Consider the following 12,563-nt stretch of genomic DNA (forward strand, 5'->3'; position numbering starts at 1 on the left):
ATAGATAGATATCCTGGAACAACATCATGTGGCAAAAAACCTCCAAAGATTACTCAGGACTTTTTGTGTGTATTCACCATCTACTGCTGGTCATCAAGGCTACCCTAAGAACTGTTTGTTTTCCAAAGGAGAATCCTTGGAGAAAATTAATTTTTCACTTACAAATTGTGTGCTAGAGCAATGTCCATGTCTCCTTTCATTTCTCAGACACCATTAGTGAAGTCACATAGAACTCCTGGATTTGCTACAATAATGACTTGTGTGTTCATACTGTCGCAACCTATTGAAACTAGAATGCATTCTTTAGTATGCTTTTTCCTCTGTGGCTCTTACACTCTTGCCTCTTCTGCTTCTACAGATCTCCCAGAGATGTAAAGGGAGGGATTTGACAGACCTATCCTACTTATGATTGTGTATTCCTAGTTCTCTCCCACTCAGCACTTTTTTTCGGTCTGTAGGTCTCTGTATTCTCACTTAATGCATGAGGAAGTATCTCTGATGATAGATGAGCAAAACATGGATGTCTCAGAATACCAAAATATCATTATGAGTCATTTTATTATGTTCCTTTAGCAGAAGCTATAGTCTTTGGTTTTACCCTAGGGCCCTAGCACAGATAGTCTGAAGGTCTTGATAACTCAAGTAGAGTCAAGTATGGTATCCCTCTTGTGGAGTGGGCCCTAACACAATTCAAATATTGAATTTGAATTTTGTGGTTATGCCTATAACCTTTGTGGAACTATGATACCTGTGGGGGGCCGCAGCTGCCACCCTATATATATATTATGTGAAACAATATGATTTGTGGTCTTTTTGTTTGATTAGTTTGGCAATTGTTTCTCTATCTATCTATCTATCTATCTATCTATCTATCATCTATCTACCTATCTGTCTGTCTGCTGTTTATCAACTATCCATCTATCTATCTATCTATATCTATCTATCAGTATAACCTGTGAGTCCAACTAGTTTTCATATACAAAACATAACACACACACAAGCATGCACACGTACACACATCCCATATATGGTTTTAGGGCTTATCATTTGATAAAGGATAACCAGTTATCCTGGGAAATGTCCAGTCAATCTTGGGAAAGATTGATTCTTTCCATCTCAGCAGCCATTAGTTTCTTATAACTCTTTATCTAGGAGTGGGGCCTTGTGAAATTTTCTCACATACATTGGCATGTCAATTGCTATTGCCATCCAGTGTTCAAGTGTTGCAGGTAAAATATACTATCACACTTGTCTTAAAATAATAATAATGAAAAAAATTCAAAGGGTTTAGTTGATATTTATTGGAATTTATGTTTACACTTAAATTTTTAAATTAAAAACTTCAAATATTAAATTTTCTAACAACGAAATAAAAATTTTCATTTGATATATTACACATACCTAGTATAATTATTAAGTTGTTTTAAATAAGAAATAATAAATATTCAATTAGAAAAACAAATCATTATTTTATTTGATTTTATGACTTGAAAATGAAGTTTGAGTATGATTAAATAATTGCAGATACATATTCTACTTGTTACAACAAAACTTAGAAATATTTTAATCTTCATTTATGTTCTGGTTTATTCAACTAGCAACTGCATACATTGTAAATTACTGATGAATAGCAATGTTCAGTTCTGTCCTCTGGGGCAAAGCACTTGGAAGTTAAGAAAATTCATTGAAATGTTATAAAATCCCAAAGCATATGTTAGGAAGAAATCATCTTTACTTATCTGAGGAAAATATAATACACTGCCCACGGTCAATTAAATTTGATAGATATGTATTGGTCGGCTTCATGTAGCATGGACCTCAGAGGGCTTGTAGTTATTCGTGCACAAATTCTATTTCCTTCATTTATTAGATGTACAACCTTGAGGATGCTTTGACTTTACTGAAATGAAGTGTCTCAGTTTGCTCAACCACAACAATATTTACCTACTGAGAAAATTAAATAGTTCTAGGCAATGAATTTGGAAGAATGTCTAGTATGATGGCTTTTACAGAGCAAGTAGTAAAACATTACCCACTTTCCTTGTTGATCTCATGCTTCCAAGCTACTTACCATTCTTTTGCTTTAACTCAGTTTTCTTTGAACAAGGTTAGTATCTATAAAAATTGCCTGGCTCTCTGTTGTCATGATCCAGAGTATTTTTCATGTAAACACAACATGCCATGCACAATTCAAGAATGTTGTGCAGAGGTCAGGGATGTAAAATGCACAGTGTGCTATGAATTTGTGAAGGTGATATCTATTTCCAGTTTTTAAAAATAATCTAATAAAATTTACTTTGACATTAAGTACTTTATTTCGTCTCCTATGAGGAGGAACAAAGCTGGACGTAGGTGAAATCAGTATCCGGGCATCTGCTTCTGGCTGTGGCAGCATCCAGGCATCTGCTTCTGGCTGTGGCAGCATCCGGGCATCTGCTTCTAGCCGTGGCATGTCGGTTGCTGCTTAAGACTCTGCTCCTCTGTATTTTACAATCTCAACCTTTTCTCTGAAATGTCTCTCCTATTGGCAAGTGTCTGAACAAGCTTTTACAAGGCTGAGACTCTTAACTCTTCTTCAGTGGGTATTGATATTTAATCTCTTTGAAATATAGGGGGCTCAGAGACTCAGTAGAAATCTGTCCATGGCTATTACCATATAAAACAGTGTTGTTGTTGTTGTTGTTGTTTTGAATTTATTGCTTGACTCGCAAATTATACAGGAAAAAGTTGGCACACAGGTTGTTTTGTTGTTTTTTTTTTTAATTAGATATTTTCTTTATTTGCATTTCAAATGATCTCTCCCTTCCCAGTTTCCCCTCTGGAAAAAAAAAATTCTCTCCTCCCTCCTCCTACTCACCAACCTACCCTCTCCCACTTCCTGGCCCTGGCATTCCCCTACACTGGGGCATAGAACCTTCACAGGACCAAGGGCCTCTGGGTCATGACTGATTGGGGCTTGCATATCAGATATCCTGCATATCAGATTCATAACAGTAGGTATGCACATTATGATTCATGACAGTAGCTAATTTTAAAATTATAAAGTAGCAATAAAATAATTGTATGGTTGTGAGTCACCAAAACACAACGATAGCAGCACGCTGAATGTTGAGAGCCACTGCTCTAAAGTATCTTATCTAATGTAAATAACCATGGATAATGATTATAGATAATTTGAAGGGCCAGAAAGCCTAAGAGAAGAGAGAAAATTCCTCAGAGTCAAGGCTTTGTTCTCATGTTATACTTTATATCCCAGTATAGTCCAGAATAATATATGTTGAATTAAAGATTTTAACCCTGATGGGTATAAACTGAGAAATAATTTTAATTTGACACTGGAATATTAGATTTCTAATCATTAAAGTTTTCACCAAATACCATTTTAAAAATATTTTCAATATCTAAGCTATACTATTTGATTCCAGATTTTTAATAAAATCACCCAATAACACATAAAATAATTTAAAAACATATAACAACTGGAACATGAAAACTACAGCTGGTTACAATGCACTTATCAACAGATCTTCTCAACACCAACTTCAGTGAAAGCATCCATATCACAGTTTCTGCATTTATAGCTCAGGGTACATCATGGAGGGTCTAGAAAGAATATAAAATCCAGAACAAAAGGAATACTGCTGTAAGACACTCTATCTTAGAAATGGCTGCATAGACAAGACCCAAATATTGGCAACATCAATGGACTTGTTAATGTGGAAGGGCAAAAACTTCATGGGATTCTAGCCCTAGACAGAGAGCTCTATAGTTCCTCTGTGGATATTGATTTCTTAACTATTGTCTCTGGGAGAAGGAAGATAAAACTTTCTCATGAATGAGCTCACTTACTGATTGTCCAATGTAGAGCAGGCACCATTCAACAATATACACACAATCAACAGAAACTGATTCAATTAGCTAGGTGTACATACATACATAAATACATATATACATACATACATTTCTAAGCAAAACATATTTGTGAATACACATAAACACATAAGTAACAAATAACACATAAGTAACAAAAAAGACACTATCATATCATAAAATAAAAACAATTCTAACAAAGTAAAGTTACAGGGGCATCTACAAAAAAACAGGAAAAGTAACATGAATGACAACTAATTAGAAGTAATTGTCAATATTGATGTCAAAATAAGTAACTATTCTGTGATGTGATAAATGCAAACTTTAGCCTTTATCCAATAGATTCAAAAGGAATTCTTGAAATATTAGATAATTTCAAAATGTTTTTCACTAGGTTTTATATGTTTCATCAAAACTACATATATTAATGTTCATCATCATCATTATTATTTATGTAGCAAAGATATAAACATTTACAAGTAACAATGGTTTAAAACTAAATTGTTTATACAATGGTTTAAAAGTTCAAATATCTGCTAATACTTACCTGAGATCTCCTTTCCTTCATTTCTAATACTAGATGTACTAGATACTTAGATTTGCTTTGTGTAAATGGTATTGTATTTTGGTTGTTCATCTCTCGCACCTCTATAGGATATTCTCCAGAGCAAAGCAAATAGTTTATTAACACAGGAACTTAAGCATAATTAACTTAGTTTCAAGGAAAATAAGTAAGAAAAGAGAAGATTATTTAGGGACTAGTCCTGCTAAATTTAATCCAATTTGATTACGTATCTAAAGTCGATAATAATTAAGGAAATAAAGCCATGTTGTATAAAACCCCAGATCTGAATAATCTTCAAAAAATGCAGGTTTTGATTTTATTACATTTGGTCTTTCTATATAACCTTTACAAATTCTACAGAAATCCTAAATACTTGTTACAAAAATAGCTGAATATAATCATCTGTTGCTCAAGCTCATTTAATCCATTTTAAAATTACCATTCAATCAGAGCTCTACCAAGTAAACAGTATTAGTCACTTACTTGACCACAGTGAGAAGGAAGAAAGCATCCTATGCTCACAGACCACCCCTGGGCCTTGGATAAGTGTTTTAAAGAGCAAGGGAAGGGTCCTAAAAATGTTAAAGACAGAAGTGAGATGTTTCAGTTATGAATTGAATGAGCTTATGAACTGATAGTGTAAACCAGTCTTTATCCATCCCGTCTAAGTCATTTTCTACACTTTGGCAGAAGTATGTCTTTAACAGCAATTTCTGTTGCAGTGCAGATAAGTAGTGGCATCATGCATTCATCATCCTCAGTTTGTGGTTTCCCCTTGTGTCATTCTTCTCAAATATTATTCGGTACTCATTTTCTTCTCTTTAGGTGTATTATGCTCCTTAAATAGTGTAAATAGATATTACTTCAAGAGACTGACAAGGAAGTTTGTCTTACAGCTGAATGTATCACTATTTTTATATTGCTGCTGTAAAATATTGTTCCATACATAGCAGCTTAAAACATATTCTTTTTCACAATTTCATAGGCCACAAATCAAAACAGGTAGCAGGACTATGCTCACCTAAGAAGAATACGTGCCTGCCTAGACTTTACTTCTTATAATTTCTACATGTCATGAATTTGGCTCCCCATTTCACATAATTTTAACCTTCTTATACATTTAGGGTCATTTCTCTAACACAGGATACTTATAATTGACAGTACCTGGGATGATCCAGGACAATCTGTCTCAAGATGCTTAAGTTGATTCTGTGAGCAAGATCCTTTCATTAGATATAGGTCTGGAGCTTGAAATAATTTCCTTATTTACATTTCCAAAAGTTTGTTCTTCTGGAATGCACATATGATATAACACAAAGTCATCTTTAGCATTGAAATATGTATTTTCTAATAATAAGGTCACAAAAAGCCAGGACAGAAGAATGCATTTGCTAGGTGGTTAAATCAAACACATATTTTCTACTTAAATATCTCTTCCATATGCCTAACTGATACACAAATTTCTAGAAACAGTTTGGTAGCTGAATTATGACTTTCAGAGGTTCTACCCTTACCAGTATAATGATTTATCTTATATCTTTTTAGTATGATGGGGAATGACTAGTTTCCAGTTTCCAATGCTCTTCATGCTTCCAAATACAAACCAGTTAAAATTACCCCCAAATACCTACTTCTCAGTTGATACAGAACTGCTGTCTATTAATCATGAAGTAAAATCATGAATTCCAAGATCCTTAGTTTTCTTTTTTTGCCTAAATCTATGGTGAAACAAAAGTTATACCATACACATTCTTATGATTTTCCTTTATATTATAAATAGGCAAGCTGAAAAGTTTTATGTCAACGTAACACCAGCTAAACTCACTGAGAATAGGAATCTTCAACTGAGGAAAATTTCCCATCATAATGTCAGTAATAGAAATTGTAACTAATTTAGCAAATAATATTCTATCAGATATTCAAAAAATACTTAAATTTGTACAAAAATACAGTGATAGAACTTGTAATTGTTTGAAAATACTGGTGTTGGAATTTTCTTAATATTTGTAATACAATCATACAAGTAAATTCTGAAAATATTTATAGTAAAAGGTAAAATCCTTTTTTATATATGGCATATATTATTTAGCACAGTTCTCTTTTGCAGGAGATAACAGAGAGCATATATTGTAGGTCCTGGAAAATGTCTCATTATATATTTATATGTGTATTAACTAGACTGTTCATTATCACTTGCATATCAGATAATATCTACACTTGTTCAGGCATGATTTTGTAAGTTTAAAATAAATGGTTATTACTTCTGGAATTATGCCAAAATAATTACTGAGCATTGTTAAATTATTTCTTTAGCTTAACATTCCAGAGTGTACCTTTCTCTTTATCAACATATTCTGCATGATTAACCCTCCAAGTTTAATGAAGATATTTTCATTCATATCTTGGAATCTGAAAATAAAATGAGGTGTTATCAGAATATTTCCAAGTTAATTAGAACATTTTTTCAATTGCTTTTTGCCTATAAATATTATCATAAATTCTTTTGATAAAAGATTACTATAATCTGAAAAATAATTCTATCAATTTCCCATCAAGTACTAGTCTAGTATTTATGTTATGTTATATTAATTTTCCTGTCTTTGATATATAAGAAACATATTTGTTTCATTTTTCAAATTTGCTTCTCAAGGACTGTCTTCAGTTAAAGACAAAATAAATGAGTTCAAACATCATCAAAAGAAATCTAATTGAGGTCTATTTGTACAGCCAATACAAAATTAATGTCCTCTCTACATTTTATAGTCAAAATGTAATAGTCTGTGTAGCAGTTCAATTCCATAGCAAAGAAACAGGCAATATAAGTTATAAAATTAATTAATGTATCACTTGCTGAGTAATGAGCTAAAGTTTCAATTTTGTAAAAAGAATTAATATTTGAGTACCTATTTTACTAAAACATATATCAATTATTTCCCAAGTAAAATAATGATCAGACATGTAATGTTTTCTTTTTTAAAGTTTATTAAATCTTAGAGAATTCTTTACAAAGTACGTCACCTCACAACTACTTCCAGATAAACTGTCTGTCTTAGGGTTTCACTGCCGTGAACAGATCCCACGAAAAAGGAAACACTTTATTATTATTATTGTCTTTATAAGTTTTTGCAGTCCAGTCATTATCTCCCTCCCATTCTGCCCTCCAATTGTTTCTCATCCCATTCCTCCTCCTCCCTCTCCAAGAGGATGTCTCCACACCCCGACACATCCCACACTCTGCCTGACCTCCCCATTACCTGAGGCCTCTGAAGGGTTAGCTGCATCTTCTCTCATTGAGGAAATGCCCTGGACTGGGTTTCTGCAGGTAGCTCTTATTAAGCGGGGTGATGAAAGTTCTGGCCAGGTGGGAAAGGGATTTGGTGCATGATAAATAGAGTCAACACAAAGAAGTGTGGGATCTGAATGTATTTCTCAAAAATGGCATGAGGATTTTACAGTCATTGCAAGAGAGAAGAGAAATCTGGCAGCTCAGTAGTCGAGGTACATCTGAAGCCATCTAAACACATTGGGTCTAAAACAGCAGCCATCTCCTCTGGACTGGTGCAGCACCTGTGGGGTCCGAGCATGCTCGGGCCACATGGGCCCCTCCAGAGTCCCGGGGGGCTGTGGGTGTGCCAGCCCGGAGGACAGAGGCTCAAATCTTGAATCTTGAATCTCGAATCTCGAATGCTCACTGCAACTGACTGCTTCACACACACCCTTGGTTCAAGGTCCCGCCCATCCTTAGTAAAACACCCACTATACTAATCTTCTGGGCTAGAAGAGACAGTCTCTTACTTGCTAATTCCTAGAGTGGTTCAGCTATAGTCCCTGACTGAGAATGAGGATTCTATTTGAACTTTCCCTGGGATAAGTCTCCCATTCTGTAAGCTTCAATGTCCTACCCACAATGCCAAAGGCAATTATTCTGGATGGGTAACATTCCAAGTCAGGGCTTGGCTAAGATGTTGGAACATTGGTAAAGGTCAGAGAGCAATTTCCAATTTTGTCTACCTATTAGAAAATCATATCTTGGTAGGCACCTATCATACGAATTCTCAAGGACATATCTAGGCTACCCCTGAGTTAGGGAATGGCAAGGAGACATGCAGGAGACTGGCTTCCATGAAGCTTTTGCCTCATAAACTGCTGTCATGCAAAGTGTACATGGCAAGGAGAGACCAGGCAGTCCTCTTCTCTATATCTGTGGGGGCCTCAGACTGGGTTGTGTATGCTGCCTGGTTGGTGGCTTAATGTCTGAGAGGTCTTCTTATGAGGTTGCCCATCTCCTCAACTTCTTCTACCTTTCCTTAATTCAACCACAGGGGTTTCTGACTTCAGATTATTAGTTGGGTGTAAGTATCTGCTTCTGTCTGTCAGATGTTCATTGGGCCTCTCTGAGGGCAGCCATGCTAGGCTCCTATTTGTAAATACATCATAGAATCACTAATAGTGTCAGGTCTTGGAGGCTCCCCTTGATATGGGACCCAATTTGGGCCAATCACTGGACGTCCTTTCCCTCAGTCTCCATATTGTCCCTGCAGTTCTTTCAGACAGGAACAATTCTGACTGTGGGATGGCAATCCCATCCCTCCACTTGATACCCTGTCTTTCTGTTGGAGGTGAGTTCTACAAGTTCCCTCTCCCCACTGTAAGGCATTTTCATCTAAGGTCTCTCCCTTTGAGTCCTGAGAGTCTCTCACCTCTCCAGTCTCTGATACATTTTAGAAGATCCCCTTCCCCCATCTCCCACCTTCTGAGGTTGTCTATTTCCATTAATTCTGCTGGCCCTTGAACCTTCAGTCCTTGCCTACCCATACCTGATCATGTTCCCTTTTCCCCTGCCCCTCTTTCTACCCTCTCCCACCCAGTCCAATCCCTCCCTCTATCCATAAAGGAGCTTTTATAAGGACAACATTTAATTGGGGCTAGTTTAAAGGTTCAGAGTTTCAGTCATTATAATCAAGGCAGGAGCATGGCAGTGTCCAGGAAGGCATGGTGCAGAAACTAAGAGTTCTACATCTTCATATGAAGGTTGCTAGGAGAAGACTGATTTCCAGTTATATAGGTTGAGTTTCTTAAAGCCCATGCCCACAGTGACTCACTTCCTGCAACAAGGCCCACCAAATCCTAATAACTTACTGAGCCAAGCATATTCATACCACCACACTGTCCCTTCCCTAACTACCCAAATATTTGTGCTGCCCAAATAGACTAGAATTTGTAGCCTTCTAGTAGAAGGGGCTACACTCTCAGAAAACAAACAAACAAACTGATTTCCTTTTTCTCAACAGGTAAAATTTGCCAACAGATCCTCTGATCAGTATGGAACATAATGTCCAATTTGCTTCTCCATACTGGGATTTAGTCTGCTTAGGGCTTGCTCAGGTACATGCTATCACAATCAAAGGTCATATGAGCAACCGAGTTGCTATGTTCAAAAGCTACTGTTTCTTTACAGTCGTCTAACATGTCTAGCTCTTACATACTTCCACCCCAATGTTGCCATAATGCCTGAAGTTTGGGAGTACAAGGTCTGCTGTATATGGTCTCTTAGGAATGAACATTTAACAGATGTTAATTTCTCTCTACTTTTGCCAGGTGAGAACATCTCTGTTAATCACTGCTTAATGTGATGAGACATATTTTTAATGAAGCTTGAGATGCTCCTTGATTATGAGTATAATGGTATGCCATTACGAGTAAATGTATATGAGTATGTCCACCTAGCACAATAACAACATGATAGCATGTTTACTCCTCGGAACTATAAGCTGTCTAGTCACAAGTTTTGGTATAATAATGATACCAGATATGGGTTTTATCTTGTAGAGTAAAACTTAAGTCCAAAGAAAAAGTGGTTGATTAACCAAAATTATACTTGTGCCATTATTGCACTAGTTGATATGGGTTTTGGATAGTTTTCTTAAAGTCACTTGATAGGAGGGAATCTCACCTAAAAATACCTTCATAAGATAATGCAATAGGCAAGTATGTGGGATGTTTTTTAAATTAGTGATTGATGGGGGTCGAACCAGCCCATGTGTGTAGTACCATCCCTGGCTGGTGTTCTTGGGTTCTATAAGAAGCCAGGGTAAGAAGGCCTTATGTGCAAGCCAGAAGCCAGTAGCCATGTGGCATCTGCATCAGCTCCTGCCTTCAGATGCCTTCCTTTCTCGAATTCCTTTCTTGGCTTCCATTGCTAATACACTGTTTTAAGGTATATGCCAAAGAAATTCTGTTCTTCACAAGTCTCTTTAGTCATGGAGTTTATCCACAACAAAAATAACCTTAACTAAGACAAATGTAGTAACATGAGTGGCGAGTGGGCTATTGTTATGAGAGGTCTGATCATGTTTTGGACTTAGAAAGTCATTGGGTCTTGAGATATGAGTGGACTGTTACATAAGAGCTTGAAAAATAATAATGTGGAAGGCAGTGCAAACAATGTAGACCTTTCTTGTAACACTTCAGAGGGAAGGTTAAAGGCTCTCCTTGGGCTTTCTGCCATTCTTAATTAAGTTCAAGTGATCCTAGTTAGCTGGAACTGATGACTCTACGCTGATTACCAAGATATCAGAAATACTACAGCGCAACCTTTACTTTGCTGAGATGCTTGGTTTTGGTCACCTGGAACTTAGAATTTAGAGGTAATTAAGAAAGGACTGGCATCATTAAGGAGACATCCAATGGAAAGTGTTTCCTGAGAGTCATTTCTCAGAAATTATGTTCCAGACATGATGTTGAAACTTTGTACTTTAAGAGTCATGCATGTTTCTGTCTATAAGCATAGCAGAGTATCATTAATAGTGTCAGGGATTGGCTCTCTGATGTGAGATGGCTCTCAAGTTGGAGCAGACATAACTTGGTTATTCCCCAGTTTCTGCTCGACCCTTATCCCTGTACATCTTGTAGACAAGACAGATTTTGGTTTGAAGGTTTTGAAGGTGGATTGATTGGCTGAGAATTTTCATCCAGACATTGATGAAGGCAAATGCAAAGACTCACAGCCAACCATCAGATGGACCCCGGGGAGTCTTGTGGAAAAGTGGGAGGTAAAAGAGAATAAGCCAAAGGGGCCAAAGATAGTACAAAAACCCCACAGATTCAACTAACCTAGGACCATGGAGGCTCAAAGAGCCTGTGCCACCTACCAGCGACCATGTTGGAGCTGGACCTAGATGCCCTTCACACTTGTAGTAAGTGTGCAGTTTGGTGTTCTTATGACTCCTGTAACAAGTGGAACTGGGATTTTCTCAGTCTCTCTTCCCTGCCAGTGTACCCTCCTTTATCTCCTTGGACTTCTTGGTTAGGAGATGGTGGCCTAGACATGCCAGGAATAGATCTCCCAAGGTGGGGTGGTACTCAATGGGGTCTCCCCATCTCTGAGAAGGGGTAGGAGCAATGAGAGGAGAGATTTATAAGGATGGGACTAGAAGTGGGGGGCCATGATCAGGATGTAAAATGAATTTTAAAAAAATGTGTCACACATGTGGTATTGTATTTGAAGGGTAAAAGGAGTCATATTCATTAGATAATTCTTGGTATTGTATGGCAAAGTTGGACCCCTTTAGGTTGGTGCCCCAGGAGAGATTATTTCTAACAGAGTATTCCAATTGCATCAGAAAACTATAGCCATTTATGCTATTGACAGGGTCCTTTGCCTTACAGAAGCTTTGCAATTTTATGAGGTCTCATCTGTCTATTGTTGATCTCAGAACATAAGCCATTGCTATTCTCTTCAGGAAATTTTCCCCTATGCTCATGTGTTCAAGGCTCTTCCCCACTTTCTTCTACTAGTTTCAGTGTATTTGGTTTTATGTGGAGGTCATTGATCCAGTTGGACTTCAGTTTGTACAAGGAGATAAGAATGAATCTATTTGCATCCTACTACATTCTAACCTCAAGGTGAACTAGCACCATTTGTTGAAAATGCTGTCTTTCTTCCATTGATGGTTTTAGCTTCTTTGTCAAAGATCAAGAGGCCATCAAGTGGGTTCATTTCTGGTTCTTCAATTCTATTCCATTGATCTACCTGCCTGTTACTGTACTAATACCATACAGTTTTTTCACACAATTGTTCTGTTATACATCTTGAGGTCAGGGACGATGATTCCCCAGAAGCTTTTTT

Source organism: Mastomys coucha, unplaced genomic scaffold (assembly GCF_008632895.1).
Source record: "Mastomys coucha isolate ucsf_1 unplaced genomic scaffold, UCSF_Mcou_1 pScaffold9, whole genome shotgun sequence".
Lineage (NCBI taxonomy): Eukaryota > Metazoa > Chordata > Mammalia > Rodentia > Muridae > Mastomys > Mastomys coucha.